The sequence below is a fragment of the Eumetopias jubatus genome, unplaced genomic scaffold, assembly GCF_037043125.1.
Source record: "Eumetopias jubatus isolate StellerSeaLion01/CBP00866 unplaced genomic scaffold, mEumJub1_p1.0 scaffold_12, whole genome shotgun sequence".
Taxonomy (NCBI): domain Eukaryota; kingdom Metazoa; phylum Chordata; class Mammalia; order Carnivora; family Otariidae; genus Eumetopias; species Eumetopias jubatus.
Genome location: NW_028274818.1, coordinates 113,792,380 through 113,820,362, shown reverse-complemented (window position 1 = coordinate 113,820,362; position 27,983 = coordinate 113,792,380). Strand labels below are relative to the sequence as shown.

Below are 27,983 nucleotides of genomic sequence, written 5' to 3'. Positions count from 1 at the left end.
TGCTTGAAAAGTTCAAAGAATTCCAAGGCAAACTGACCTCAAAAACTCCTCCCCTGGGATGCCTGGGTGGCTCAGTCAGTTAAGCATCTGCCTTTGGCTCAGGTCATGATCCCAGGGTCCTGGGCTCGAGTCCCACATCAGGCTCCCTGCTCAATGGGGAGCCTGCTTCTCCCTCTGCCCGCTGCTCCCCCTGCTTGTGCAATCTCTTTCTCCCTCTCTCTCACTGACAAATAAATAAGATCTAAAAAAAAACTCCTCCCAGCAATAAAGTCAGTCATAACAAATTATAAAGTTGCATTTTGTTAAGCCCCTACTGTGTAACAATACATGGGAGAAACTTTAATGTTCATCCATAGTGTGTCTTGCTTTCCTTCCAGAATACAGGGGACACAACCTTGCCAGTCCCCTTGTAGTTAGGGAGGGTTGTGTGATGACCCTTTGCCATGGAGATGTGAGCAGAAGCATTGTTTCTCACGTCCAGGCGTTTGCGAGCCAGTATGTCCACTCCATGCTGTCTCCCTTGATTCACCAGCAAACATGGTGACCCCGTGTTGAGATAGGGGAGCCACAAGATGAAAGCAACCTGGACCCAGGGTCTAGGAAAAGCAGAGGGCCCCTGCCAAACTGTATCAGAATTTGTGTGCACAAAGATGCACTTCTGTTGTGTTAGCCCTTCAAATGTCACAGTTTGTTGCATCAGTTAGCAGTTACTTTCATGCAGCCGCTTGTTTTGTTAGGCTTCTCTAGCAATTTTACTTAAGAAGGTACTAGTGCATATCTTCCTATTGCAAAAAAACTTCTAAAAATACAGATGAGTCACAATATCCCCTTTTCAAAGTTCCTCCACAATTCAGCCTCCTCCTCAGAAGTCACCATGACTAACAATCTAGTGTGTATTTTTATTTTTTTAATTTAAAATATTTTCTTTTCTTTGAGAGAGAGAAAGAGTGTGTGATGGAGGGAGGGGCAAATAGAGAGAGAGAGAGAGAGAGACCCTCAAGCCGGCCCCATGCAGAGCCCGATTCGGAGCTCGGTCTCAGGACTGAGATCATGACTTGAACCGAAATCAAGAGTCGGACGCTTAACCAGCTGAGCCACCCAGGCGCCCCTAGTGTGTGTTATTCTAAAGGTGACTATGGCTTTTTCATAGATATGCTCTACAAATATATTGTTTTTATTCAACCTAACCCGTAATACTGTGCATATTGATCTGCCACTACCTTTTGTCACTTAATAAAATGGATGCAGGATCTTCCAATAACAGCACATATACACCTACCTCACTTTTGAAAGTATTCCCTGGAATGTTAAAGTTTGTATATACCATAATTAATCACATACACAATTTTTTCCTGGTGGAAACAAGTTGTTTTCCCTTTATCGTATGACTAATAAAATGAAAACAACATCTTTGACCTGAATCCTTGGGTAGATATGAATGTTTTCTAATAAGATACACATACTAACACAGACATTGGGTTAGAGTGGAGAGGATGTGAATTGTTTAACATTTCATAAATGCGTCTGAAATTTTATTCCACAAGTGCTATACCAGTTTGCATTCCCATAATTAATTTCAATAGCTCCAAAATTGCAATACTTAGGTATAAATCTAATAAGATATGCACAGGATCTGTATGCTGAAAACACAGAATGCTGATAAAAGTAATCAAGACTTAAATAGTAAGTTCAGAGATATACTGTGTTCATGGACTGGTAGACTCACATAGTGAAGATGTCAATTCTCACTAAATTGATCTATACATTCAAAACAATCCAATCAAAATTCTACCAGGATGTTTTTGGATATAAACTAGCTGATTCAACAAGTTTATGGAAAGGCAAAGGAAATAGTATAGCTAAAACAACTATGAAAAAGTAGAATAAAGTCAGAAGAATCACACTACTTGATTTTAAGATAAAGCTATGATAATCCAGGTGGTGTGGTATTGGGGGGCGGAGCAAGATGGCGGAGGAGTAGGAGACCTAGATTTTGTCTGGTCTCAGGAATTCAGCTGAACAACGATCAAACCATTCTGAACACCTACGAACTCAACAGGAGATCGAAGAGGAGAGTAGCAACAACTCTCTGAACAAAGAAGCAACCACTTACTGGAAGGTAGGACCTGCGGAGAAGTGAATCCAAGGCGATATTCAGGAGGATAGACGGCGAGGGAGGGGCCTCCACTGGCCGCTTCTGGCAAGTGATAGAGCTGCGGAGCACAAAATCGGAACTTTTAGAAGTTGGCTCGGCGGAGGGACGTCGCTGCAGGGGCTAAGCAGGGGGTGGAACCCTCGCGGGACAGTGTGGTCTCAGGACCCTTGGGGTCAGAGAAAGACCGGGGGTGCCTGAGTGCGCCAGAGCTCCCAGGTATCGGAGCGGAGAAGCTGGCTGCAGAGACGGAGCTGAGGCGCGGGCTCTCAGCTCGGGGTTGCCATAAACTGTGATCCGCGGCCCAGTCAGGCCACTGCTCCTCCAGCAGGGACCCAAGAAGCGGCAGAGCTGGGGAGACTCCCCTTCCTTCCCGGGCAGGAGCGGCGCGGGAGCGCACCGCAGGGATCTGCTGGGTTTGGAAACTCCACACGGGGTCGGGTGCCAGAGATAGCAACGCTCGGTCACAGGCTGGATGAGCACGGAGTGCGGCCGGAGACCAGGGAGTTGGGAGTGACTGCTTTTCTCTGAGGGCACACTGAGGAGCGGGGCCCCGAGTTCTCAGCTCCTCCGGGTGGAGATTGGGAGGCCACCATTTTTGCCCTGGTCCTCCAAGGCTGTACGGAGAGCTTGCAGGGAACAAAAGCTCCTGAGAGCGAACCTGAGCAGCTTCCTTAGCCCGGACCGAAAAGGGTGGGGCAACTTAGCCTCCGGCAAAGACATTTGGAAACCACAGTAACAGGCCCCTCCCCCAGAAGACCAGCACAAACAGCCAGCAAGCCAAGACCAAGTTTACCGATCAAGGAGCACGGGAGAACTCCAGCGCTAGGGGAATACTGCACGTAGAATTCATAGCTATTTTTTACCATGATTCATTATTTCATCAAAGTTAAATTTTGTTAACTGTTTTTTTTTATTTTTCTTTTTCCCTTTTTCAACCAACATCTTATCAATCCCTTTTTTAAAAAAAAACATTTTTTATTTTTCATTTTTAGAGTCATATTTTGTCCTTTCATAGTAGTTACACTTATTTTTGGCATATATATGTAAGTTGTTCTCTCTTTAAAATTTTGAGATACAGTTTCTTCTAACAGATCAAAATATACCCTAAAACACTAGTGTATGGCTTTGTTCTAGTCTCCTGCCTGATCACGTTCTCTCCCTTTTTCTTTTTTTTTTTCTTAAATCTTCTTTCTTTTTTCAAACAACTTCTTATCTATTCAAGTCCTTTTATAAAATCTTTTATAATTTTGATCTTTACAGTCATCTTCCATCCCTTCATTGTGTCAACCATTATTTTGTACATATGTCTTTCTTCCTTTAAAATTTTAGGAGGCACTTTTTTTTAACAGACCAAAATACTCCCAAAATCTAGTGTGTGGCACTGATCTATGCACTAGCCTGATCATATTTGATCATATTCTGCTTTTTTCGTATTGTTCTGTTTTTTGTTTTTATCTTTTTTTTTCTCTTTCTTTTTTCTTTCTTTCCCTTTCTTTTCCCCTGGTTTCAGGTATTTTCTGATTTGTATACAGTATATTTGCTGGGGACGTTGTAAACCTGTTAGCATTTTGTTCTCTCATTCATCTATTCTCCTCTGGACAAAATGACAAGACGAAAAAAATCACCTCAGCAAAATGAACAAGAGGTAGTACCGTCAGCCAGGGACCTACTCAATACGGACATTAGTACGATGTCAGACCTAGAATTCAGAATCATGACTTTAAAGATACTACCTGGGCTTGAAAAAAGCGTGGAAGTTATGAGAGAAACCCTTTCTGGAGAAATAAAAGAACTAAAATCTAACCAAGTCGAAATCAAAAAGGCTATTGATGAGGTGCAATCAAAAATGGGGGCACTAAATGCTATGATAAATGAGGCAGAAGAGAGAATCAGTGATATAGAAGACCAAATGATGGACAATAAAGAGGCTGAGAAAAAGAGAGAGAAACAACTACAGGATCACGAGGGCAGAATTCGAGAGATAAGTGATATGATAAGACGAAACAACATTAGAATAATTGGGATCCCAGAAGAAGAAGAGAGAGAGAGGGGGGCAGAAGGTATATTGGAGCAAATAATAGCAGAGAACTTCCCTAATGTGAGGAAGGAAACAGGCATCAAAATCCAGGAGGCACAGAGAACCCCTCTCAAAATCAGTAATAATAGGTCAACACCCCGACATCTAATAGTAAAACTTATGAGTCTCAGGACAAAGAGAAAATCCTGAAAGCATCTCGGGAGAAGAGATATGTAACCTACAATGGTAGAAACATTACATTGGCAACAGACCTATCCACAGAGACCAGGCAGGCAGGAAAGGACTGGCAAGATATCTTCAGAGCACTAAACGAGAAAAATATGCAGCCAAGAATACTATATCCAGCTAGGCTGTCATCGAAAATAGAAGGAGAGATTAAAAGCTTCCAGAACAAACAAAAACTAAAGGAATTTAGAAACTAAAACAAAGACTGTAATAAGAGATGAGGAAGGACACTATATCCTACTTAAAGAGTCTATCCAACAAAAAGATCTAACAATTGTAAATATCTATGCCCCGAACATGGGAGCAGCCAATTATATAAGGCAATTAATAACAAAAGCAAAGAAACACATTGACAACAATACAATAATAGTGGGGGACTTTAACACCCCCCTGACTGAAATGGACAGCTCATCTAAGCAAAAGATCAACAAGGAAATAAAGACTTTAAATGACACACTGGACCAAATGGACTTCACAGACATATTCAGAACATTCCATCCCAAAGCAACGGAATACACATTCTTCTCTAGTGCCCATGGAATGTTCTCCAGAATTGATCACATCCTAGGTCACAAATCAGGTCTCAACCGGTACCAAATGACTGGGATCATTCCCTGCATATTTTCAGACCACAATGCTTTGAAACTAGAATTCAATCACAAGAGGAAAGTCGGAAAGAACTCAAATACATGGAGGATAAAGAGCATCCTACTAAAGAATGAATGGGTCAACCAGGAAATTAAAGAAGAATTAAAAAAATTCATGGAAACCAATGAAAATGAAAACACAACTGTTCAAAATCTTTGGGATACAGCACAGGCAGTCCTGAGAGGAAAGTATATAGCAATACAAGCCTTTCTCTAAATCCCGGAAACAAAAATATCCCTCAAAAGGGGAGCAGATGAACAAACTGTGGCATTTCCAAACTAGGGAGCCCAAATCAGTGATAAAAAGTCATAAAGTTAGGATAACACAAAACGTGAATGGATTCCAGGCGTATTATCCCAAATGAAACCAAACAACATCACCGGTCACAGCTGTAGGAATTCCCTCATGTAACCAAATGCCAATATATCCAAAATGTAAAACACAGGAGTGAATGCCATGGGCAGGGATGGGTAGCATGAAGGAGATCTTTGGGCTGACAGAGTAGTTCCATATCTGGATTATGCTGTTGAATATATAAATGTCCATGACAAAGTGACAGACCTAGACATGTCCATCATACCACACTGTCAGTTTCCTGGTGCGAATAGTGTGCTGCAGTGATGTAGGATGTTACCTTGGGGCAAAATGTGCCAAGAGTGCCTCTGCGATGGGACATTTCTGTACTATCTGAATCTCTAAATGGACCTAAATCCCTCCCTACCTATAGGATCGCTCTACCTGTCAACACACCTCAGCATAGTTCCCTAAAGCTATCAGTCCCACCCTGGCTCCTGGAAGCTCCAAGCTTCCCCAGGACCCTAATGTGTGGGTGTCAAGCAGCAGTGTAGGAGGCAGGAGGAACCTGGTCTGGTCTGTGACTGGGCAGGTGCTGGGCTGTGATGTGCTGTACCTAAGGGGCAGAGAAGGCCAGGTGTGGGACAGGACAGAGGCAGGACACAGACCGCTCTCCTGAATCTGCTGTTCTGAGTTTGGGAAGGAATCGACGGGGCAAGGACCTGGCTCACAGCCTGCCCTCCCTCCTCTGGACAGCATCCATCCCCTGGCCTTAGAGATCCCCTCCCCAACCCTGCCGTCTCCTGCATCCTGCTCACACAGCCACCCCCCCAACGTTGCCGGCATTTTACAGGTGAAGAAATGGTGGATCAAGGAGTCAATTGCTCTGCTACAAACCCCCAAAGTGGGGTCCTAGCACCTCCAAGATCCTGCTGTGTCCAGAAACATGTGTCTGGTAAGTGGGGTCTGAGCAGGTAGCCACTAGAGGTTAGCAGCTCTGGGATCACACTGTGATCCACTTCCCCATCAAATCCAAGTGACCCGGACTGCAGCAGCCTCCCCACTGGCTCCTGAAAGCAGCAGCCCTCCTATAAGTTCAGACACCATCCATCTTAGAGATACTAACCTCTCTCATCCCAAGTCCCCCTCATTTTGACCTTCCCTAAAAGACAGCTTTTTCATGGCTCTAATCAGCTTACGCCCTGGTGCTATGAGCAGAGTGCCTTGAGCTCCACCTTGATTTCCAGAAACCAGGATGTCTAAAAGTGTTGATGGGGATAGGAAGGATGTGTTCAGGGTCAGCTGTGCATAATTCACTTACACTTTCTCAGAGCTGTGGAGGCCACTGCTCACCAACTGGAGAATGTGATGACTTAAAAGGCACAGTAGTGAGAATAATCCAGGCTATACATCACAGTCACACGGGCTGTTTCCTGTACTTATTCTGAAATAATGTTTTTATTTTTATTATTTTTTAAAGATTTTATTTATTTATTTGAGAGAGACTGAGAGATAGAGAGCACGAGAGGGAAGAGGGTCAGAGGGAGAAGCAGACTCCCTGCTGAGCAGGGAGCCCGATGTGGGACTCGATCCCGGGACTCCAGGATCATGACCTGAGCCGAAGGCAGTCGCTTAACCAACTGAGCCACCCAGGCGCCCTGAAATAATGTTTTTAAGTTATTTAGGCCTCTGAAAAATATTAAAACTCTCACTCCTGGAGATGACCAAACTTTTCCAAGCTCCGCATTTATGGCATCTTGGATGGGAGTGTGCAGGGACATCACCACTTGGATGCCGTTGCCTGGGAGGCAAAAGCTTCCAGCAAGTCCTTGATGTACCCAAACAATGTCTCTACCTCATAGACCTGAGCCTGCTTCTCACCCCACGACTTGATTTGTTTTTCTATGGTCTCCACCACTCCTTCCAGGATGGAGCACCTCTCCTTCATCTGGAGGACCTTTGCCAATGTGTCCTCTGTATTCAGGGCCTGGGGTCTCTTCTAGAATTCCCTCCAGTCCCCATCTCGTCTCCTGATATGAGTTCTGTTTCAACCCCCCACCTCATCTCCTGCTATGAGTTCTATTTCAAACTCTCCAAACTTTTGGTTTGACTCCACTTTTTGGCTTGGTATCCTTTCCTCTTGAGGGATATTCCCAAAAAGATGAGGGCTACCCAGGTGACAAGCCACAATGACCTTAAGCTGAAGTCTATCCCAGGGAACTGGTGACTCACTTGTCCTGGGGTCGCCTTAGTTAAAGGGCTTCCAGTCAGTTTAGTGTTCTAGGGACTTCTTGGCGCAGTGCAGAGCTGAGATGGAGGAGTCATGACCACAGGGCTCCCAGCCAACCTCTGTCCTGGGGACCCAATTGTCCTGTGCTCTATGGGGTGGAGGGTTTTGGGTCAGAGGTCTCCTGCTCAGGCTGATGTCCGAGAGACTCGGCACAGTGTCAAGCTGAATCAGAAGGCTTGGCGACCCAGCTCTCCCAGTTGGCCTGGTGTTCTTGCGACTCAGTTGCCAGCTGTCTCCTCAGTTGAAGGGCCCCACTTGGAGGGAATCCAGTCATCCTGTTGTTCAAGTGAGTCCTTTGCCCACTGCCAACCTGAGTTGGAGTGTCTGAAGGTTCCTGTTTGGCCCAGTGTTGTGAGGACTCAATTGCCCTCTGCTTTCTTGGGCTGAAGAGCTGCCAGAGAGAGGACTCCCACTCAGCCCAGTGTCCAGGGCACTCCTTTGCCCAGTGTGCAACTAGCTTGGTGGTGTCATAGTCTCGGGGCATCTATTGGGCCTGGTGTTCTGGGGAATTCGTTGCTGTTTTCTCAACAGCAGTAGAAGATTCCTCTTCTTTGTCCTAAGTTCCAGGTGGTCCTCATTTGGGCAGTGCAGAGCTCCGTTGGAGGTTTCATATTCTTGAGACTCCCAGGAGGCCTGATTTTCTGAGGATTCAATTGCACTGTTCTTTGTTGCATTGGTGGGCATGCACTTGGCCCAGGGTCTTGATGATTCCTTTGCCTTGTACAAAGCTGAGATGGAGGGCCCATGGTCCTAAGGCTCCTGGTCACCCTTCTGTGCAGATGACTTGATTGCCTTGTGCCAAGCTTGGTCGGAGGGGGTTTGGTCCTGGCAAGTCTGGTTTTCTGGGGACTTGACTGCCCTATGTCTCTCCCACAAGTAGACAACAAAAAGAAATAAAAGGTATCTAGGAGGCCCTCCATGGGAGAGTCTGAGCTAACATCATCTTGTGCCTGATTTTTTGACTGCCTGTCTCCACAGGCAGCGCTGGCTTTGCGTTATTTCCCTGTTTTCCCATGCATCATAATGCAGGGCATAAAGTAGGCGCTCAACAAATATTTGTCACATGGTGGTCACTCTTCCCTCTCATAAAGGACATTTTTATTCCCCTTCCCAGCCCAGCCTTCTGTGGGCCACACAGATGCAGTATCTGCCTTGTGGGATGCCTGTCAATGGCTTCCCACCTGACCCAAGCTAAGAGCACTGCCTGTGACTTTCAAGAATAAAAACAACATCCTCAGAATGCAGCAGCTGGACTACAGCTGAGTCTGGGAAACCTTGTTTGTCTCAGTGTGAAATAGTCCAAGCAGGTCCAAGAGAGCTCTAGAAAAAGACTTGATAAGACCCTGTGTGAAGTAATGAATGTGCTCTGTGTATGTGTTTTGGGGTGGGGACAATGGTGCGCAGAGCAGAAGAGAAGAAATGCCTGAATTCTAAATGAATGGGAAGGTCAGTCAGAAGAAGGGTGACCCGTCCCTGTACTGTCAAGTAGAGGAATCGTGGTTTGGTAGACAGCTTTGACCCAGGCCATGCACGGCTGCAGGCCATAAGGTGCGTTCGCCTGCAGAGTGAAGAGTCTCTTCGGCTCTGTCCCTTACTAGGATGAGACGCAGGGTAGGGAGGCACCGTGTGGTTGGGGATGCATGCTGTGCACCCAGAGTTCTAACCCTGGTTTCCCCACTGAGTGAGTGGGCAGACAAGCCCGTCAAGCTTACCATCTTTAGAATGGGGGTGATCAAAGCATTATAATGTGCTTAAACAGTGTCTGGTAGGGACACATGGGTGGCTCCATTGGTTAAGCGTCTGCCTTTGGCCCAGGTCATAATCCCAGGATTCTGGGATCGAGTCCCACATCGGGCTCCCTGCTCAGCAGGGAGTCTGCTTCTCCCTCTGCCTCTGCCACTCCCCCCACCCGCGCTCATGCATTTTTGCACTCTCTCTCTCAAGTAAATGAAGTCTTTAAAAAAAAAAACAGCATCTGGTATATAGTAAGTGCTCAATAAATGTTAGCTATTATTCTGTGATTCTATGACAGAGAGAGAGGGATTTTCCTACAAGTAAGAGATAGAAAGGATCGAGTTTTAATTTTTTTGCAATCATTTAAGGAAAAATATCCAATGAAGTTATCTTCAGGGTACTTTGGCACTCAAAAGATATCACCAGGAAGAAAAATTACAATTATAATTCTGTACTATTTTAACAGTATAATTGTGTATTTTTTTTGAAAAAATGTTTTGTGGAAGTGCCAAGTCAATAAGCCATGAACTCAACTTGAGTTCAAGGGTACCCTAGCTTTCATTATGGGTTCCTCAGAAAAACTACAGAAAACGTCATTGGGGTTCAGTCCCCTAGGGCAACACGCTGGGTAATAGAGTGAGCATTTAGTTCTCAAACTGGTATTTGTGCGTCCAGAGACTGCGATCTCCTGAGACCCCGGCCCAGAGGGTCTTGGTGGCCAGCGATGTGGGCAGAATACAACCTCTCCCCAAAGCACAATGTTTAAGTAAGCACTGGTGGGGTGGGGCTACGGCAACGAACAAGGGAAACAGATACTAGCAGAGTTTCTCAAAAGCTCTGGAATTTTTTTTAAGAGTTATTCTTTTGAGAGAGAGAGAGAATGTAAGAGCTCAAGCAGAAGGAGGGACAGAGGGAGAGAATCTCCAGCAGACCCTCCCTGGGGCACGGAGCTCCACACGGGGCTTGGCTCTATCCCACAACCCCAAGAACGTGACCTAAGCCGAAACCAAGAGTTGGACGCTCAGCCAACTGAGGCACCCAGGAGCCCCTGGAACTAATTGTTTTAAAATAATATTTTGAGGTGAAATTCACATACAATAAACCGTTTCAGAGCAAACAATTCAGTGGCATTTAGTATAATTCCCAGTGTTGTGCAACCACCAGCTCTGCGTAGTTCCAGAACCTCTCTGTGCCCCACAGTAAAATCCCACACCCATGTAACAGCTTCTCCCAATTCCACCCTCTCCCAGCCCCTGGAACCACCAGTCTGCTGTCTTTATGGATTTGTGTGCTCTGAATATTCCACGTAAGTGGAACCACACGGTGTGTGACTGTTTTATTGTGCTGAAATACATACAACATACATTTTATTCGTTTAAACCATTCATCCTTACAGCCCCTTCCATCCTGTGACTCTGAAACTCTGTCGCTATTACACAGTGACTCCGACTCTCCCCCTAGCCCCTGACTGCCAACTTTACGTCCTGTCCTCATGGGTGTGACTACACCAAGGGCCTCATATAGTTAGAATCACACAGTATTTGTCTTTTTGGGATTGGTTTATTTAACTTACCGTAAAGTCCTCAAGATTTTATCCATGTTGTAGTATGTGTCAAAAATTTCTTCCTTTTTAAGGCCAAATATTATTCCATTGCATGGATATACCACTATTTGTGTATCCATTTTTCTGTTGATGGACATTTGTACTGTTTCCATCTTTTGGCTTTTGCAAATAGTGCTGCTATGAGCATGTGTTTACACGTTTTTGTGTGTGCAATATTTTCATTTCTTTGAGTATATACCTAAGAGTAGAATTTCAGGTTCATATGGTAATTCTATGTTTAACTGTTTAATCAGCCACCAAACTGTTTTCCACAGTAGCTGAACCATTTTACATTCCCACCGGTAATGTACGAGGGTTCCAATTTTTCCACACCCTTACCAAGAGCTGTTATTTTCTTTTTTTAAATTATTGTAGTCATTCTAATGAGTATGAAGTGATATTTCATTGTAGTTTTGGTGTGCATTTCCCTAATGACTACTGATGCTGGGTATCTTTTTGCATATTTGTTGGAAAAAAAAGTCTATTCAAGTTCTTTGCCCATCTTTAAATTGGGCTGTTTATATTTTTGTTGTTGTGTCCTAAGAGTTCTTTATATATTCTGGATATTAGACTCCTCAGATATATGATTTGCAAATATTTTGTTCCTTTCGCTTTCTTGATAGTGTCCTTTGATGCACAAAATTTTTATTTTTAATGAACTTAAATTTATATATTTTTTGTTGTTCATGCTTTTGGTATCATATCTAAGAAATTGTTCCATCTGCAAGATCGTGAAGGTTTACCTTTATGTTTTCTTCTAAGAGTTTTATTTTAGTACTTATATTCATATCATTGATCCACTGTAGTTAATTTTTGTGTATGATATGAGATAGGGAGCCAACTTTCTTCTTTGTATGGGGATATCCACTTTTACCAGCACCATTTGTTGAAAAAAATCATTTTTTCCTTATTGAATAGTCTTGGAACCCAGGTTGAAAGCCAATTGGCTGTAGTTGTAGAGGTTTATTTCCAGATCTTCAATCCTTTTGTTGGTCTGTATGTCTGTCTTTATGCTAGAATCACACGGTTTTAATTACTGTAGTTTTGTAGTGGGTTTTGAAATCAGGAAGTGTGAGTCCTCCAACTTTGTTCTTCTTCTTTAAATTTTTTTATTCTTATGTTAGTCACCACACATTATTTTTAATTTAAATTTTTTGTTATGTTAATCACCATACATCATTAGTTGGATGTAGTGTTCCATGATTCATTGTTTGTGCATAACACCCACTGCTCCACGCAGAACGTGCCCTCTTTAATACCCATCAACAGGATATCCCCTCCCCTCTAGAACCCTCAGTTTGTTTTTGAGAGTCCATCATATCTCATGGTTCATCTCCCCCTCCGATTTACTCCCCTTTATTCTTCCCCTCCTGCTATCTTCTTCTTTTTTTTTTCCTTAACATATATTGCATTATTTGTTTCAGAGGTACAGATCTGTTGACTGCTTTGGGAATTATGGACACTTTCACAGTATTAATTATTCCAGTCCATGAGCATAGTATGTATTTCCATTTGCTTGTGTCATCTTTAGTTTGTTTGTTTGTTTGTTTTAATCAAGGTCTGATAGTTTTCAGAGTACAAGTCTTTCATTTCCTTGGTTAAATTGATCCCTAAAGTATTTTATTATTTTTGGTACATCCGTAAATGGGATTTTTTTTCTAAATTTCTCTTGCTGCCACTTTGTTATGGGTGTTCATATTCTTAAACTACTTCTTGCTTCAGTTTTGGAAGGTTGGGTGTTTTGAGTATTTTGTCTATTTCATATAAGTTGTCCCATTTATTAGTGTAAAGTTGGGTATGATATCCCCTAAAAGGCTTTCCAGGGGATCTATGGTGATGCCTCCCTTTTTATTCCTGATATTGATAATGTGCATTTTCTTTGCTTTATTCTTTTTTTTTTAAGATTTTATTTATTTATTTGACAGAGAGCGAGAGGGCACAAGCAGGGGGAGCAGGAGAGGGAGAGGGAGAAGCAGCCTCCCCACAGAGCAGGGAGCCTGATGCGGGGGATCCGTGGGATCATGACCTGAGCCAAAGGCAGACGCTTAACCGACTGAACCACCCAGGCACCCTTCTTTCTTTTATTCTCGTTCATGTCTTGTAAGGGTTTAATATTTAAAAATGACTTCAAAGAACCAACGTTTGGCTTTGTTAATATTTTCTTTTCTTCTGTTTTCAGTTTCATTGATTTCTGCTTTTCCGTTCTTCTACTCTGGTTTTAATTTATAACTTTTCACAACAGAAGCTTAAATCACTGATTATAAACCTTTCTGAGAAGTTTTCAAATACATGCTTTGAGAAGTATAAATTTTCCTCGTGACTGCTCTATTTGCATCCTGCCATTTCCTGCATATTGTCTTGTTTCATTCACTTCCGATATTGTCCAATTCCCTTTATTTAGAATTGTACTTAATCTCCAAATATTTGAGAACTTTCTATTAGTCTTTTGTCATTAATTTCAGATTTCATTTCTTTGGGGACAGATGGTATACTTGAAATTTATTGAGACGTGTTATACTCTTTTCTTAAAGTCCTGAATATACTTTAAAAGAGTGTGCATTCAGCGGTTGGATGATGTTTCCATAAATATCAGTCAGGTTGAGTGGATTAAATAGTGTTTATATTCTTACTCATCATTTTTGTCTTCTTGCTGTGTTAATTATGGAGAGAAATTTGTTGAAATCTACAACTGTGACTGTCTATTCCTCCTTTTAGTTTTGTTAAATTTTGCTTAATGAATTTTGAAATTGTGTTAGATATACATGTTTAGTATTAAGTCTTTTTGTCAAATTGACTCTCTTATTATTATGTATTGTCTGTCTTTATCCCTGGTAACACTCCCTGTCTTAGAGTTTATTTTCGGCACAATATGTCTTTTTTCCAGTCCCTTTGCTTTTGATGTTTGTGTCCTTATATTTCAGGGTCTCTTATAAACAAGACATAGCTGTGTCTTGGTGGTTTTTTCTTTAATCCAGGCTGACAGTCTGCCTTTAAATTAGAGGATTTAGTCTATTTACATTTAGTATAATTACTAATATGGTTGAGTCTAACTCCACCATCTTGATATTTTTCTTTTTTTAGAGATTTTATTTATTTATTAGAGAGAGAGAATGAGAGATAGAAAGCAGGAGAGGGAAGAGGATCAGAGGGAGAAGCAGACTCCCTGCTGAGCAGGAAGCCTGATATGGCACTCAATCCCGGGACTCCAGGATCATGACCTGAGCCAAAGGCAGTTGCTTAACCAACTGAGCCACACAGGTGCCCTTGATATTTATTTTCTGTTGATAGCATTTGATCTTTGTTCCTTTGCTTTTCTTTTCCTGCTTCCTTTTTTTTTTTTTTTTTGCTACAAGGTAGATCTCTTTGTATTCATGGGTACGTTACAGTGGTGCCATCCACTGTGGTAGCCACTAGTCACATGTAGTTAAGTTGAAAATTCAGTCCCTCGTTATATCAGCCACACTCTGGATGCCCAGTAGCCACACATGCTTGTTACCACGTTGGAAAGGAGAGATTACGGCAGAAAGTTCCAGATTGAGGTCAGGATTTATTTTGAGTCAGAATTACCCAGGGTCCAATGTGAAAAGGGCATCGTTCTAGTCAGGAGACATGTGTTCATGTTTTGTGTTTACTACTGATGGGCTTTGTGTCCGTAGGCCTACGAGACGCTGCTCTTAGCCTCAGTTTTCTTTTCTAAAACACACGGATAGTAATTCCTGCTCTTCCACTTCACGGAGTGCTTGTGGAAAAGAACACTACAAAATGGTTAACAGTTTTCAGGAAAACATTAAAACTCAGTTGACTGTGTTTCTGTGTTTTGTTTGGTGTTTTAGGTTACTGACGGAGCTGGAGTCCCCTTCTTGGTGGCCCTTTAGCTCCAAGCTTTGGAAGATGCCAGCAGAAACAACGCCCAAGGGGGGCACCTCAACGGCTAGTCCCAAAGCTCTTGGAAAAGAAGGGGTAGTGGTCCGAATTCCTGCTGTTATCTCCCAGGGAACAGCATCTCATGTTAAAGCAGGAAGTCTTACCATCCTTGTGTCCAGGTTGGAAATCCATGACTCGAGTTCTTTACTCATGCACAGATTTGAAAGAGAAGATATAGACGACATTACGGTTCACACACCTTATGAATTTAGAATCCAGAAACAGCCTCACAGAAGTAGGGCCAACTGATTTTTAACAAAGGTGCAAAAGCAATTCAATGGAGGAATGACAGCCTTTTCAACAAATGGTGCCAATGGAATATCTTTAAGGAAGAAAATAACCCTTTACTCTACACCCTCACAACTTAAACAAAAGTTAGTTCAAAACTAATCACAGACTTAAGTATAAAATGTAAAAATGTAAAACTTTTAGAAGAAAACAGGAAAAAGAAGCTTTGGAGCCAGGGCTTGGCGAAGACCAGAGTCCATGATTTTGTTAACACCAAAAGCATGATCCGTAAAAGAAACAAGTGGCAAACTGGACTTCATGGAAAGTAAAACCTTCTGCTTTATGAGAAACCCTGTTATAACAGTGGGAAGACAACTCTAGATGGGAAGAACATGTCTGCAAATAGCACATCGAACAAAGACCAGTTCCTGGGAAAGTAAACAATTACCAATACTCTACAGTTAAAAAAAAAGCTCATTTAGAAAATGTGCAGACACGAAGAGACATTTAACCAAAGAGGAATGTACACGTGGCAAATAAGCCTAGGAGAAGGTGTTCCACGCCACCAAGCACCAGGGAAATAGAAACTGAGACCACAATGAGCTATGATTACACGCCTGTCACAACGGCTAGGATAAAAAATAGCAACAACACTAAACGTTGGCAGGGGTGTAGGAAAACCATGCCTTTCATACATTGCTGGTGGGAAAACAGACATTCTGGAAAAAAATCTGAGTTTCTTAACAAATGAAACATAAACTCACTGTATGACTAAGCCATGAAATGAAAACTCATGTCCATACAAAAATCTACACACCTGTTCGCAGCAGTTTCTTTGTAATAGCCAAGACCCAGAATCAACCGAACTGTCACTTAACAGGTGACTGGAACAGTCTAGAAAACCATACTGTGGCCGTCTACACCATGGACTACTACTCAGCAACAAAAAGGAACAAAGTATTGATAGCGCAACAACCTGGATGGGTCTTAAGGGTATTACTCTGTGGAGTTTTGTATAATTCCATTTATACAATGTTGCCAAGATGACATGATTATAGAGATGCCGAACAGATTGGTGGTTACAGGGGTCAGTGGTGGTGGGAAGTGAGGTGGGGTGGGTGTGACTAGAAGCAGGTAGCATGACCAAAGTTTTGTATCTTGATTCCAACGATGGTTACAGAAAACTGCACATGTGATAAAATGACAGAATTATACATGCACTAAGCCAATGCCAATGTCCTGATTTTGATGTTCTACAGTTACCTAAGATATTATCACTGGGGCAGCTCGTGAGGGGTGCACAAGCCCTCTGTACTCTATTTGCAACATCCTGTGAATCTCTATTATTTCAAAATGAAAAGTTAAGAAAAAAAAAGCAAACAAAAACCACACAGACAGGGAGAAGATATATGCAATGCGGACAACTGACAAGAATTAATATACAGAAAATATAAATGGCTCTGAGAAGAGAACACACAAACAACCTGTGTACTTAGAATATGAACAGATGAATGGATAACAAATATATAAAAAGATGCTCAATGGGGCGCCTGGGTGGCTCAGATGGTTGAGCCATCTGCCTTTGGCTCAGGTCATGGTCCTGGGGTCCTGGGATCAAGTCCCGCATTGGGTTCCCTGCTCCTTGGGAGCCTACTTCTGCCTCTCTCTCTCTCTCTCTTTCTCTCATGAATAAATAAAAATCTAAAAAAAAAAGATGCTCAATGTTTTAATGTAACAATTTAATCATTTTATTACAAATTAAAACAGAATGAAGTAGCACTCACAGCCCTATATAGACTGGCAAAATTCAGAAAGTCACATGACATCAAACGTTGGGGATTTTATGGAGCAACAGAAACTCTTATACCATCCTGGCAGGAGTGCACACGTAACATAACTATTTTGGTGAGCAATACGGGTATCTTAAAGTTTGAGCTAACCCTAAAACTAGGCAATTTCCCCGCAGGCCTAGGTGTGTACCCAACATGGTAAGCACAAAAATATTCACTGTGGCATTGTTTTTAATATCATAAAAATAACATCATAAATGTTCTTCAGAAGAATAGACAAGTCATTTTAGTATAAACTAGTTAAATTTACTGAGCGCTTACCACGTGCCAGACACTATGCTAGGTGCCATGACATAACACTGAACTAAATAGATGAAGATCCCTATCTTCACGGAGCTTACATTGTAGCAGATGAAGACAGACACTAAATAAGCCCTTAAAATATATGCAGCCAACGTGTGGTCATGGCATTTAGAACAAAGGCATCACTATGATTCAATGGGGTCGAGAACTGTTTCATCAATTAATGGTGTCCAAGAAACTGAATATGCTTGGGAAAAAAATGAACCTTGAGGCCGTTAACCAAATGGTGGAGTAGGAAGTTCTGGAGGTCAACCCCCAACTGATATAGCCAGTAAACCAGAAAAAATTGATCAGAATCAACTGTTTCCACACTCTGGAACCTGACTGGACACACAGCAAGCAGAAGAGCACTAAGTGAAAGCGGAGAGCTGGTCCCAGGTGGAAGAGTGACACAGGCAAGCAGCTGCCACCACCCATCCCTCGGGCCTGCTGTGCTGACCTCGTGACCTGGGCTCCAGAACCAGGCTAGGGCCAGGGGTGGCGGTAGAAAGACTGCCCTCAAAAAGTCTGGGTTGCATATTTTGCACATTTAGGTCTCAGCTCTCTCAGGCTTCAGGGTTGCCTTGCTGGCATCTGTCAGTGATTTCAAGAGCTAGGAACACCTTTGCTTTTCCTTCCATTTTTGGAGCCAGAAACTTAAGGAAATCTCTGTCAGTTCACTGTGGTCTGACCACATATAACAGAACAGAAACATCAGCGACCACACACAACAAGGGTTATACACTTTGCAAAAACAGTTCGGAAAAGTTACAGACAGATGACTGTAGCCCCAAACAAGCACAAACCAGCAATCCCTGAGGAGTGGGAGAACCTGATTTCTAAAGTTACCACATTAAGATACTCAGAATGCCTAATTCTCATTAAAAAAAAAAAAGCCAAAGCAAACAAAGAAATGAGAAGATATGGCCCATTCTCATGAAACAAAGAATTGGACAGAAACAATCCCAGAAGAAATACAGACATTGGAATTATCTTAAATGTGTTCAAAGAGCTAAAGGAATTTATGGACAAATAATTAAAGGAAATCAGGAAATGATATATGAACAAAATGAGATTAATAAAAAGACGGAAATTATGAAAAGGAACCCACAAAACTTCTGGAGCTGAAAAGCAAGTTAAAAAAAAAAAAACCTCACTAGAGGTTTCCAACAACATACTTAAGCAGGCGGAAGACAGGATCAACAAACTTGAGATAAGGCAATTGAAATTACCCAGTTGGAGAGGGGAAAAAAAAAGAGAATGAAAATGAACAGGGCCGGGGCACCTGGGTCGTTCAGTCATTAAGCATCTGCCTTCGGCTCAGGTCATGATCCCAGGGTCCTGGGATTGAGCCCCGCATCGGGCTCCCTCCTCCGTGGGAAGCCTGTTTCTCCCTCTCCCAATCCCCCTGCTTGTGTTCCCTCCTTGGCTGTGTCTCTGTCAACCAAATAAATAAAATCTTAAAAAAAAAAGAAAAACTTAAAAAAGAAAAAAAGAAAATGAACAGGGCCTAAGGAACGTGTGGGACAACATAAAGCATACCGATATATGCATCGTAAAGAGAAGAGAGAGATTTGAAAAAATAATGCCTAAAAACTTCCCAAACCTGCGGTATCTGGATGGCTCAGTCGATTGGGAATCCAACTCTTGATTTCAGCTCAGGTCATGATCTCAGTGTTATGAGATCCAGCCCCACATCAGACTCTGTGCTCAGCACGGAGTCTGCTGTGCCTCTCCCGGTGCACACACACACACACGTCTGCATAGGCTCTCTCAAATAAATCTTTAAAAACAAAAAAATAAAAAAAAACCCAAAACACTTCCCAAACTTGATGCAAGGCATGAGTACACACACCTAGCAAGCTTAATAAACTCCAAGCAGGATAAACCCAGAGGTCAACACTGAGACAGATTATAGGCAAACTGGTGAAACTTAAAGATAAAATCTTTGATAAGACAAACAGCCACTTTCTCATCAGACACCCCTAACGTCAGAAGGCAGTGGGATGACATTTAAAAAGCTGTCAACCAGGATTTCTACATCCAGGAAATGATCCTTCAAGAATGAAGTTAAGACTCCTCCTTCTTTATAACTTCAAAACAGATGGGAGGCACGTGGGGAGGGACTCATCTGCCCAACTCCAGCAGATCCTGTCCAGAACTGAGCTGAGGGGTTTAACGGGGGACAATGAGGGGGACTTAGAGCCGTACTGTGGGGAAATGAAATGTGTGTCCTGGATTTGAGTGTAGAGAGGAAAACCTTGGTCCAAATCCAGGACACACCATATCCCTACCATCATGTTTGGGCAAGTGGTGCTCCAGGCTCTTGATTGGAGGCAAGGTGAGTCACAGCGCTTAACACAGGGGGTCACTGTGGGGTGTAAATGAGGTGACACATACTGGCTGTAGCTGTGAATAATCATCTGGCATCAACACACATTCCTGTAGCCACATCTGTTCATCCTCCATGCACTGCCCCTCCTCTTCACCTGCATATGCCTCCAACACCCCACATCCTTCACATGTGTCTGAGGAGAGGCCAGGGGCATTGACTTTCATGGATTTTAGGTTGAAGTAGAGCATTTCAGGATGATGGGGGTTCCGTGGAGGGAGGAGGCAGGGCTTTCCCGAAACGTGTCTTCTGTGATCGATGACCACCGAGCCGCCTGGCTGTAGCCTACAGGATCGCACCTACACTGCAGGAGGCCCGTGTGAACCTCATCGACCTCAAATTATGTAACTCCACCCAGTGGTACAACGGGTGCATTCGTTCAATGTGTGTGTGCAGGGTACCCTGAAGGCAAGATCGACACCTGCCAGGTAACTTCCCTTGGGCGCCCCTTTCCCTGCCAACACCTCTTTTGTGAATCCCTGAACTCCTCTCCCTCCAGGGCCTTGCTTCAGTGACCCTTTCCCTGGTCCCATCTTTTTTTTTTCTTAAAGATTTTATTTATTTGAGAGAGAGAATGAGATAGAGAGCATGAGAGGGGAGAGGGTCAGAGTGAGCAGACTCCCCGCTGAGCAGGGAGCCCAATGTGGGACTCGATCCCGGGACTCCAGGATCATGACCTGAGGCGAAGGCAGTCGCTTAACCAACTGAGCCACCCAGGTGCCCACCCTGGTCCCATCTTGTAGCAGTGAGGATGGGAGGTGATACCTGGGGCCCCTACAAAGAACCAGTCACCACACAGAGAGCTTTATCCCACCGTGACACAGAGATCATATCACCCGAACACAACCCTTGAAGAGAATGCTTACCTCTCCTCACCAGAATACAAAACCTTTCAATCCACTTGTGCACACATGCCCATGCATGCATACAGCCTCATACATGGACACATGGGTCACTTATCTTCCCTCCTCACTGCAAGGAGACCCGTGACAATCCATCCCCTTCTCACATCCACCTGAAGCTGTTGATACCAACTCAAAGTTTACCACCACCACTTGTGTTCATGGCAGCAAGAAGACATGTGACTGAACAAACTGTCCTTCCAGAGCCTATGGCCCTCCTGAGCAGGGGAAAAGTGGCCCAGAGAGTGACTTCTGTGTCCTTCTGGGCAGGGGGACAGCGGCGGGCCTCTTATGTGCAGAGACAACGCGGCCAACACCTATGTAGTCGTGGGAGTCACAAGCTGGGGGGTAGGCTGTGCCCGAACTAAGCGCCCCGGAGTCTACATGGCCACCTGGCCCTATCTGAACTGGACTGCTTCCAAGATCGGTTCTAATGCCTTGCACATGGCTCAATCACCCACCCCTCCCCATCCGACTTCTCAAGCAATCCCGGCTAGACAACCCTCTGCCCGCCCTTCTGCTCGCCCTCCTTGGTACTTCCAATGCCCTCCTTGACCTCCTCCCAGCCCCCCTGCATCTCGACCTCGACCCAAACCCCTGGCCCCAACCCCACCCCTCCCGCACCTATCACTAAAGCTCCCCAAGTACTTTCTTTTGCCAAGGGACTACAGCAACTCACAGAGATCTTGAAGGGGAAGACCTTTTCTAATGCAAAGGGGTATTAGGAAATGGAGACCACAGATCTCCCAGAACTGACTGCCGCCTCCTGATCCAACCCCACTCCCAACAGACCCAGTGAGCCCTTTACTCCCAAGAAAACAAAGATGAAATAAATACATATAAATATAGGTATATAATTCTTTCTGGACTTCTTCCTACCTGCCGTCCCCGACTCAATCCAAACCCTCCCCCAGCAAATCTGTCCTCCCTCTGTCACCCTCCAACAAGGTGGAATTGCTTGTATGTCAGTGGCTATTGTGGTTTCCTAAATCTTGATTTTTGAAGTTGGAACAAGGCGATCTGGGGTGACAAGCCAGGTATGGTCTGGATCTCACACTCAGAGTCTCTGCTTATTAAATCAGTGCAGGTGGGCCCTGGAGCACTTCTGTGAGGTGAGCTGACTCAGAAGGAGGGGTGTGGGTCTGAGTGCATTGGAAGAATGACCCCAGTCTGAAGTTTTGTAGCGTGGCCATCTGATGCTCAGTCCACATGGCCAACCCCAGGCAGGAGTCTGCCCTCAACCAGAATTGCTTATGTCCATCTGTGAATTCCTGAGAAAGAGATTTCGATGACCTCAGGTCAACTGCCCACTCTGGTCAGGGCCCAGATCAAGCCTAAATGCTGGATTAGCCACTTGAGAATTAAAGATGGCAGGCTCCAGAAAGAAACCCCCGGGCTCCTGGCTGGGCAGTTGCTGCAACAAGCAACAGTCTCATACCTGTTCACCTGTTCACTGTGTGCACGTTTCAAGTGCAAGATGGTCCTGTGTTCTGGTTGCAAAGACAGATGGCAGAGGGTACAGGAGCATGAGGGAGGAACTTTGGGTGAGGAAGACCAAGGACGCTGTCTTTTCCTGCTGGGGCTGCAACAGGGACTGATGAAGCAGGCATGAGTATTTTCAGGATTCGTCAGTCTGTCTGGGTTCAAACACACCCCCTGCTTTACCCTCATCAGCTATGTGGCCACAGGACCCAGAGTTCCCTGACGGTACCGCTGCTCAGGTAGGGCTGAGCCTTGTTGACCCAGGTACCCTCATCTCATGACCCGTGCATGGCAAGCGGTAGGTGGTTGGTGAGCAGAGCGAGGGGCTGCCCCTTCCATCTCCCCCTGGAGCAGAGGGACCTGCTCCAAAGCCAAACCCAGACCTAAACTCCAGGCTCGAAGACCGTCAACAGCTGGCGCTCCGCCATCCACCTCGCAAGGCCTCTCTCATTCGACCAACATCTTTTGGGCACCCGACACATCTGGGAACCAACCTTCCCCGTCAGGCTGCACTGCCCTCCCCCCACACCGCGGAATGAACCCAGCGATCCGTGCTTCTCCCGCCCGGGGCCCAAGGACGGTGCATCCCAAGGCTGGGCCTGCCACCTGAGGGAAACGAGGTGCGACCCTGGACTCCCCCGGTGGGCCCGCCGGCGGCCAGCCATGTCCCCGTGGGCGCCCGTCCCCCGCCCCGCCCCGCTCCCCGGTCCCGCTCCCGCCCCGGAGCCCTCGGGCCAGCCGGGTTCTCTGGGGCGCCGCACTCCGCTTCCGGCTCCGTTCGCGTCCTCGCAGCTGCTAGGCAACCGCACAAGGACCCGCAGGAGGGCTGCCCGGCCCGAGGCCTGAAGGACCCCTCCGCGGTACGGGCTGGCTAGCGCGGTGCCGGGAGGGCGGGCGGGAGGTGCCCGGGATGGCCGGGCCCGGGTAGGGCTGCTTGGCCGCTGGGTCGGCGGGCGGCGGGCGGGCCTCCTGCGGTGCTGAGGGGCGGGGACACGGGTAAATGCAGCTGGGCCGTGTTTCCCTCTTTGGTGTAGGAATTTGTAGTTTGTGGCCTTTTCGTGTCTTCTTTAGTAAAATACTTAGAAATCCCAGGGCGCCTGGGTGGCTCAGTCTGTTAAGCCTCGGACTTCAGCTCAGGTCAGGATCTCCAGGTCCAGGGCCGGAGCCCCGCCGGGCTCCCAGCTCAGTGACTGAGAGCCTGCTTCTCCCTCTCCCCCGCCCCTCCCCCTGCTCACTCTCTATTCCAAATACATAAAATTCTTAAAAAAATATTTAGACATCGCGTACTTGAAAATTTCCTCAATTATCAGTGGCTGTATGAAGCAGACTAAAAGTACACATGAAAAGTGTAAAAACAAATTTGCATTTGGTTTGGTTGAATAACTTGCTCCTGATTATGTCCTCATCAAGGACGCGTAAGTCCTGTGCTGCATTATTTGGTTGTCACTTTCGGTTTTGTTAAATAGCCGAGGCCTTTGTAACTCTTACCACGTGCTGTCGGGCTGGGTCACTGTGTCTATGTCTGAAAATCTCTATATGAAGCACTAAAGTAGGATAAGAAATTACAGCAGCACCATTTTGATGAGTCCAAATGTTTTCAAGGTTGGAAATAAATCTTGACTCAGTGAAAAGAAGCTGAAGACATACAGAAAACACATAGGAAATGACTGAAGTGAGTTCTTCCTGCTCATTTACATTAGAAGTAATGAGCGGATGTCTCCAGTTAAAGGCGGAGCTTGGGTTAGGATTAGGTTTAAAAGACAAGATCCAGCTGCATGCTGTCTCCAGGAGGTTCACCTGGGACCCGGTGACACAAAGAGGGTTAAAGTGAGAGGGTGGAAAAGATCCTCCATACAGACATTAACCAGTGGAGACGTGGTGTGCCATCCCCATATCAGACAAGATGGACCCTAAGTCAAGCCCCTTGGAAGAGGCGGGTGAGAGTGAGGGACTGTCTGGGCCGTGTTTAAGAAGAGAGACCCAGAGCCCCTTCAGGAAGCCGGTCCAAACGGGGTCTGACTGCTGGCAGTCTAAAGGTGGGTGCTGCTGAGAGAGATTTTCAGGGGTGTAACCCTTTCCCTGGGAGGTATGCAGAGGGATTCCACAGACCTGTGGGGCTCAGGCTGCCCTCTGCAGGCTGAAGGATGTGTGGTGTGCGTGCACAAGCTGGGCAGATCTGGGGAGCCAAGGAGCTGGAATAGGGCAGCTCTAGGGAGAGGCCCTGCCCTAGGAGCGGGCTGCTGGGAGCACCGGATATCTGCCTAATTCCAAATGCACATATTCCCCCTAAAGGCCCAGCTGGAGGAAGCTGCACATCCTTGCCATTATGGGGCTCCACAGACTCGCTGGGGTACCCTTCAATGAAACAGCTGGGAGCACTGATTGCTGTGCAACTCAGCATCCCCAGTGTGCAATCAGTCCAAACGTGGAAATCTACCACCACACAACGATTTTCAGGGGTGTGCCCCCTCCTTTCAGAAGGTCAATTTGTTGTGGAGGTCGGAACTCCACTGGCTTGTAGGGTCCTGGACACACAAAACTGGTTGATCACTGCATACTGCACACACACGTCCCACACAGGGATGTACCCAGGGATCTGTACAGCGAGAAGTTCAGAAGAAGCCTGGTTTCAGGAGCGGGCTGTTGGGGGTACGTGGAATCTATCCATTTCCAAGCCTGTACTAACTCAAATGTACCTATTTCCTTTGAAGGCTGAGCTGGAGGAGAGTGGGCTTCCTTGGCCGGTGCAGCGGATTAAATGTTAGATAACATGTTATCTCCGTATAGTAGACACCTGTGAGGACTGACGAAGCTGGGGATCGAACAGGCAGACGGTCCTGGGGCTGATAGTCACATTAAAACTGCTGCCAAAGAAATAGTTGTGGGGCTTTGATCCCAACAGCCAGGTGACCAGCAGATGGGTTGGGACCAGGTTGTCCTCCACAGGCCTGAGAGACCCCAGCTGACATTGGCAGGCTGGGGAGGTACCTACTGCTTATGCACAAAATATGGAGGTCCAGATAGGCAGGAACCTGGAACAGGGCAAGAATCTTGAAAGGCTGGGTCTTGGGAGGGGGCTCTTGGGCCCACAAGAACTTACCCTATCCAACAAAAATGTGCTTTGAGACTGAAGGAGAGTGGACTGCCTTTCCAGGACCGAGACGACTTGGGCTGCAGGAGTAATCCTCATGGGTACACCTGGGAGCGTTAATTACAGGTAAGCCCTAGAACCTAAGGCAACCATTCTGAATGGGACTGAGCTGTGCAGATTTAAAACTGAGACTCAGAAATATTTTAGGGGGATGAACTTTCCATGGAACGGAGACTATGCACATGGTTGGGAACAAGGAAACTCCAGGCCAGGGAAAAAGAAGAAAGGGGTTAAAGTTCAGGGTTTTGGTTACAGTTTTGGATAGCATCAGGGATAGGATTTATGGTTTGGGGGTAGGATTTAATGTTAGGGTACGGGTTAGGGTATGGTTTAGGGTACGGGTTAGGGTTAGGCTACAGGCTAGTGTACGGGTTAGGATTAGGGTATGGGTTAGGGTTAAGGTACGGGTTAGGGTACGGGTTGGGGTACGGGTTAGGGGTTAGGGTTTAGGTGACGGGTACGGGTTAGCGTTAGGGTATGGGTTAGCGTTAGGGTACGAGTTAGGGTTAGGGTATGGGTTAGGGTTACAGTATGGGTTAGGGTTAGGGTACGGGTTAGTCTCTGGACCGAGACTTGTGGGAATAAAGCAGTCAGGAGCCCACCTAGGGTTGGGGTTAGGGCCTAGGGGCATGGCAGGTAGAGCTCTCCTGCTCTCAATGCTTTCAGAAGTGTCAAATGGTGCATTTTGCTTTATGGTGTCAGTCTGTGTCCTCCTGTAATGCTCAGGTGGCCCAAATCCCTGGGGCATGGAGCCAGGGACCTAGGGAGAGACCTCTCAGAAGCCACGTGATGGTTAGGGTTAGGGCCCAGGTGCACGGCACCCCTGGTCTGCGGGAACTGTGGCGAGCTTGGGATGGGCAGTGTGTTTTGAGGGCGGGAGTCAGGTTGAGTTTCAGGCTCAGGGTTTGCCTCCAGGCGGTGCAGAAAGTTCAGTTTCGCCGGGATGGGCATTCAGAGTTCTGCTCTGAGCGTTTCCCAGAGTTCCCAGTGGTGTGGTTTCCTTCTGGGTGGCAGCCCGAATCCCTTGATAATGCTCGGCTGTCCCGAATACCTGGTGCTATGGAGCAAGGCTCTGGGGAGAGACGCTCAGAAGCCAACCTAGGGTTAGGCTTAGGGCTTAGGGGCATGACAGGCCTTATGTGCTGGTGCTGTGAATGGCCTCAGTGGTCTGAGTTGAGGCCATGGGTCGGGGGGGGACTGTCAGGCTCAAGGACTGCGGCCTGGGCACGCTGAAGTCGGGGTTCATTGGGATGGACCGGCGCAGTTCTCCTGCTTGGAATGCTTACTGGAGTTCCCCATGGCACGTTTTCCTTTTTAGTGGCAGGCTGAGTCCTCTGGCCCTGGTCAGGTGTCTGAAGTCCCTGGGGCTTTGGAGCCAGGCTCTGGAGACAGACCGCTCAGAAGCCAACCTAGGGTGAGCCTTAGGGCTGAGGGGCATGACAGGCCTGATGTGCCGGCGCTGTGATGAGCTTCCCTGGTCTGGCTGAGGCTGTGGGTCGGGGGGAGTGTCAGGCTCAGGGATTGCAGTGTGGGCACGTTGAACTTGGGTTTTGTTGGGATGGACCAGCACAGTTCTCCTGCTCGGAATGCTTACCGGAGTTCCCAATGGCACGTTTTCCTTTGAGGTGGCAGGTTGAGTCCTCTGATACTTGTCAGGTGTCCCAAATCCCTGTGGCTTTGGAGCTAGTTCTAGGGACAGAGCGCTCAGAAGCCAACCTAGGGTGAGGCTTAGGGCTTAGGGGCATGACAGGCCTGATGTGCCAACGCTGTGATGAGCTTCCTGGGGACTGAGTTGAGGCTGTGGGTCAGGGGGGAGTATCAGGCTAAGGGATTGCGGCCTGGGAACATTGAGATCGGGGTTCGTTGGGATGGACCGGCACAGTTCTCCTGCTCGGAATGCTTACCGGAGTTTCCAATGGCACGTTTTCCATTTTAGTGTCAGGTTGTGTCCTCTGGCACTGGTCAGGTGTCCCCAGTCCCTAGGGCTTTGGAGCCAGGCCCCTTGGGGGACAGACCCTTCAGAAACATCCATAGGGTCACCATTAGGGCCTAGGGGCATGGCAGGCCTGACGTGCAAGGTTGTAGCCAGCTCTGGGAGGTTTATTTTGAGGGAGAGGGTCAGGTTGAGCATCAGATTCAGGGTTCGCCGCCAGAGGGCGCCAAATTTGTGCATTCGCTAGGTTGGGCATTCGGATTTCTCCGGTTCTGAATGCTTTCCGAAATTGAAAGTAGTGTGTTTGAATTCTTTTTGACGTTTGAGTCCTCTAGTGTTGCTCAGTTACAGCCACCCCTGGGACTCCGTAGCCAGGGTCCGAGGACAGTCCACTCCGTTGCCAAGCTAGGGTGAGGCTTAGGGCCTAGGGGTGTGACAGGCCTGATGTGCCGGCACTGTGATGAGCTTCCTGGGGTCTGAGTTGAGGCCGTGGGTCAGTGGGGAGTGTCAGGCTCAGGGATTGTGGCCTGGGCACGTTGAACTCGGGGTTCGTTGGGATGGACCGACACAGTTCTCCTGCTCAGAAAGCTTTCCGGAGTTCCCAATGGCACTTTTTCCTGTTTATTGGCAGGCTTAGTCCTCTGGCCCTGGTCAGGTCTCCCCAGTCCCTGGGGCTTTGGAGCCAGGCCCCTGGGGACAGACCCTTCAGAAGCCTCTGTAGGGTCACGGATAGGGCCCAGGGGCATGGCAGGCCTGACGTGCAAGCACCGTAGCCTGCTCTGGGGGGTCTGTCTTGAGGGAGTGGGCCAGGTTTAGTATCAGGCTGAGGGTTGGCCACCTGAGGGCACCAAA

The 27,983-nt window shown here is 46.3% G+C and overlaps 1 pseudogene; it reads left to right on the top strand.

Annotated features, from left to right (window-relative positions):
- Positions 1 to 21,335, top strand: part of LOC148162941 (acrosin-like) — a 39,297-nt pseudogene extending 17,962 nt beyond the window's left edge.
- The last annotated feature ends 6,648 nt before the right edge of the window (positions 21,336 to 27,983 follow it).